At 33.0% G+C, this 5,035-nt stretch overlaps 1 long non-coding RNA gene across 1 annotated transcript; it reads right to left on the reverse strand.

The window, feature by feature from the left end:
* Positions 1 to 983: 983 nt before the first annotated feature.
* Positions 984 to 2,348, reverse strand: LOC125852097 (uncharacterized). The gene is made up of 3 exons (XR_007444966.1): positions 2,228 to 2,348; positions 2,032 to 2,145; positions 984 to 1,078 (listed from the first exon to the last, which is right to left on the reverse strand). It is a non-coding gene; the product is annotated as an uncharacterized LOC125852097 (long non-coding RNA).
* Between the last annotated feature and the right edge of the window lie 2,687 nt (positions 2,349 to 5,035).

Below are 5,035 nucleotides of genomic sequence, written 5' to 3' on the forward strand. Positions count from 1 at the left end.
AAAATTCTTTGTAACTCTGACAAATGAAGTAATGTAGAGGAGGAAAGAAAGTCGAAGGAATTTTTTTAAAAATGAATGAAAAAGAGTAAGAAGATGAAAGAAAATGAAATAGTTAAGGTATGGGTCCCATTTGTACATTTGGCAGCCAACAAAAGCCTTATACAAGTGGATTTCTTTTTTGGAGGGAAATACAAGTGGTTTTGGAGCCAAAGAGACATTTTCGTCATTTACTCATGTCTTGGTAATTCGTGCCAAAATTCTGTCTTGCCAATTAGCAGTGCTCTATATATAAATACTAGATAGGTGTGGCCCGTGCCAGCATGGGCCAACATTTTATATTGGGTAAATTAAACAAAATTACCATTGAATTAAATTACTTATACTAAAAATACCTCACTTAAAAAAATAAACCTTTTATTACTAAAACATGGCCATTCAGCCTTTTATATCTCCAAAAATATGACTGACGCAACAAAATCTGCTTCCTCTTGGTCCTCTCTTTTGATTCTTCTGCCATAATAGAGTAAATAAAATACCAGTCGATGAAAGATCACCGCATCTCTCCAACCTTTAATTAAGGAGATAAATATTTGTTTGAAAATAGAGCAGCAGAACTATGAACATTTTTTTTTTTTAGAAAAGAACTATGAACATTTTTGTCGAACAAGTACTGGACAATGATTTTATAAGTTAGACAAACCTTTTATAAGTTATCCTCAAATCTTAGACATAGCTAACTTGAGAATTGAACTCAATTGGTTGTCTATTATATCCATGTAGATCATCTTCTTCTAATTCATATTATTAGTGTACCTTGAAATGAAAAGTAGAATGAGATAGAAGCAACACAATTATTTTTCAATCTGTAGATGTAAGAATAGCATAAAATGAACAACATACTACATTTCTCTTATTCTGCTTTGTTATGATGTTGTACACTATAATAGACATTTATCAATAGGAAGAATAAGAACGGGGTTTGTGTTTGCTAACTAACCTCATTCACCATAGACTATTTTTTGTTCCTCTTTCGTCTTGAAAGTTGTAAAGCAACAAGTGCTTTTTGCTTTTAGACAACCTGAGAAAATAAAAAATGTGCTTTTATCTCATTATAATCCTCACATGTTAGACATTCACTACAACAAAAACAGATAAATATACACATTCATGGAGTGTTAAAGCTTTTACCGACATTAATTAATTATCATTGGATCTAATGTTGCTATATGCTTTGCGGTTAATTAATTGCCGCTAAAGATCATTTGATTTTCTTCTCATATTCACATGTATTTGGCTACAAATGCTAATAACAATAAAATGTCGCCCTTGACCTTTTTCTTCCTATTTTCTTTACTTGTCGTACATCGCTCTTCTAGTTGCATCTCAGGAAGCAGTTGGTTGCAATTCCTTACCTTATCTGCAAAAACTATTTAGTTGAACCTATTTTTCCCTAAGACTTAACAGAAGGGATCAAATCCAATATGCTATGGGAAATAAAACGAATGAAGAAGGGAAAAAAATTCTTCTGAGTTCAATAGGTCAAGTACTTATTAGGTTATTAGTGGAGACACTACCATTGACTCTTGCTTTATAATCTCATTTAAGTACTTTATATGATAAAACTACAAAAAGCTAAACTCGATCAATCTCATCATCCTCTACTGGAGCAGGAATGTAATAGATTCATCATAGTCCCATTAGGTTATTGTATTGATTATGCTGAAGCACATCCAAAAGGATACTATATATATCGCAAATAGGGAGAAACAAATCATATATATTATTAAAATCACGGAATATGGTACATTAGAAAACTAGTGGATACATTTCTTGCAACAAATAAATGATATCCACACAAATCTACTCCAGGAACCACAGGGTCACAACAAAAGCTTATTAATACAATGATTGACAGTTCATAATCTAGGTGAATGCAACTCTCTTCAACTTGTAGTAACCTTTTAGAAGACTGAATTATAGGAGATAATTGCATACTAAATTCATAAGATACAACAAAAGTTTGAATAATACCTTTGATATATGCTCTTTCATTCCATCGTTAACTGGCTCATCTAGTGACCTCTCAGCAAGTTCATAAAACGTTGCATTACCTCTGGACCATTAACTTTCTCTTTGTGCAGGTATCTGTGGATGTGCAAAAATCAGAATAGCAGAAAGCAGAACTATGTGATGTGGACATGGAATCCTCTGGGTTGTCGGTTCTAACCTTTGTTGGACAACTGCTTCCAATGCTAGTCTAAGGTTTTCATGGATGACTTTCTTCAGTTTTAGACAATTCCAACCGTCTCAAATGGGGCCTAAGATTTTCTTCAACACATTGATAGCAGCAAATTTAACAACAAAACAATCAATATTGAAAGCTTACGCTGAATTTTCAGTCGTCGATATCACTACTAATTTCATGAAAGCACTAAAAAACAATCACCTGAAAGTTGTGATATCATAGCCCACGGGAAAATTAAATCACCTCAAAGCAGAAGCCTTAACATATAAAGATTAATCAATTGTTTGGGAAAAATACTATATGAAAAAAAAGATATCACGAGAAAAAAATGCCTACTTACCTAAGTCCACCGTTCAACTTCATTAGTGCCTTGAATCATCTCCCAAAACAATCAACTCTTGGAACTAATAATAAGCAGAGCTTCAAGATTCACATCATTGTAACAAACTTCAAGCTTTTTGTGAGATTTTTCTTTAAAATGTAAATAGATCAGGACAATCTCCTAGGTACTATCAACTCAGTGTTCATCTGAATCGGAAGCTTTTTAAAAATGTAATGAAGAACTGAAAACGATGAGCAATCTTACCGAACAAAAGAGATTGATCCAGCCACATTAAAGTAGAATGATCCTGAAGAAACTGATATCATCAAGGAAGATACAACAATATCATGAGATAGAAGTGGGGGATGGAAAGCGACGGGCAAAACAGAGTGAAAGAGGGCATGAAAGAAGAAAGGATAGATGGGATTAAACTAAAACAACAACATGGACTGAGTAGTTACTAAAAAAGATAGGTTGCGGAGTAGGCCGAAGACGCAGAAGTAAGTGAATATGACCAAGACAAAATAGGGATACAAGTACAAATGATTCAACATTTTTCATAGATCAATAATTGTACTACATTCCTTTTCTTGATCTACTTTATACCAAAGGAAATTTTAATCAATTTTTCTATTGTAAAGATCGTATAATGTGGGGTTGATTTCTACAACATGTCTATATGAGGATACATTCATAAAAAAAGTTTCATTGTATTTCTCAAATTTAAAGTAATATTCTATTAAAAAAACTCACTGACATATAAATTCACTATTTTTCCTTTAGTACACATATACAGTATTTTCAAGATGGCATCCACAAAATATGTTTGATTCTTTTTAATTGTTCAGTGATACTCATCCGATCATGTGGTAGAATATTTATTTATGATAGAATAAAAACACCATCTTACTCGTAGTGTGTTATTCAAAAGTTGCGTTCATCTATCTTTCCAGTAGTAACTCCGCCGAAGTTGGAAGCTAGCCTTATAAACCACAAATAATATGAATAAATGGCTTGTTATGAGATTAGCCTTTTTTTCTCTCTTTTAACAGTCAAATACTCAAATGCATTTCTTCACCTAATTGAGGATTGATCTCTGACTCAAATCCTAATTAAAAGTTGCTCAATCATTAAAATTTGTCCAATGGATTAAGAATCAACATTTATATGAATGCAACGGCACAAATTTTTATCTTTTTGAGATATAAAATCCATAGTATTTCGAAAACTTCGAACAATAACAGTATATACCCAAGATGACCCAAAGTAAATGAAGATACTAAAAAATAGGGAAAAAAACTCTTTAAATTCAAAAGAAAACAAAGGTTTAAAAGTTAGTAGAAAGGAGATCCCAAAATACCTGTATTCTAGAGCAAATACTTGCAGCAGAAGGTTGGTCACTTCAACTTCACCCCCTTCATTTTGATGGCATTACCTAATAAATGCATGTGCAAATCAATATACAAAGTAAGAGAAGTAACAAATTAGAAGAGTAAAACAACGGATACAACAACAAAACAAAAAGAAGAAGAGCAAGGGAAGCAAAACACTGTAAGGCGAAGGATTTTGAAGAATTGTAAATAGGAGAAAATGGGACACGTGGGGACGTTAAAAGACACACAAATAACTTTGGGATTCCAAAATTAGCCCTGATCTTTCCAAATTCACGGTACAATGTTTGTTCCATTCTGTACAACCTTATGAAGTTGTGTTCGTCCTCCCCTACTGTCTTTCCAAATTCACGGTACAATGTTTGTTCCATTCTGTACAACCTTATGAAGCTATGTTCGTCCTCCCTTACTGTGGCTTATATAAAAGCTAGATAGGCAAGGCTCGTGTCAACACGAGCTCAACATTTTATTTCACCATGTGATTTGGTGACAAAATTAGTTAAAGAAAAGAGCGACAAAATAGAACATGGAAAAAATTAAAGCCAAAATTGCATAAACTTATATGGGAAATGTTAGGTAAAGGGAAATACATATCTTCAAAAATATTATGCCTGGTACAAACCATATAATAGCGCCTCTCTCGTGCTTCCCTGCAAATTTTACTACATAGGGTCTCCGAATTTCTTAAGCTTCTTAGGTAGATTAACTCAGACTTCTCCACACAACATAGCAAACTAATTTCTACCATCGATTACTTACCCATTTGCTCATTTTGTGTGCATGACTTCAGTGGATGCTAATTCGGTACTTGCAAGAGAACTTGTTTTATGTTCTGAGTTCTGACTGTGAACATAGCATCACTCATTTTATAGTGTACTCAAGTACTTCATTTTGTACTTACAAAGAGTAATTTACAACTCCAATAATATAGAGATGAAGAGTATTGAAAAATTGAAGTCATTTAAGAATGCATATGGCAACACGAATGAAACTTGTGGCAAAATAAAAATAAGATATAATAAGATTGGCCTACTGAGTACCCATATGAAATCACAGCAATGGATGCCGAAACATATT

The sequence above is a fragment of the Solanum stenotomum genome, unplaced genomic scaffold (assembly GCF_019186545.1).
Source record: "Solanum stenotomum isolate F172 unplaced genomic scaffold, ASM1918654v1 scaffold323, whole genome shotgun sequence".
Classification (NCBI taxonomy): domain Eukaryota; kingdom Viridiplantae; phylum Streptophyta; class Magnoliopsida; order Solanales; family Solanaceae; genus Solanum; species Solanum stenotomum.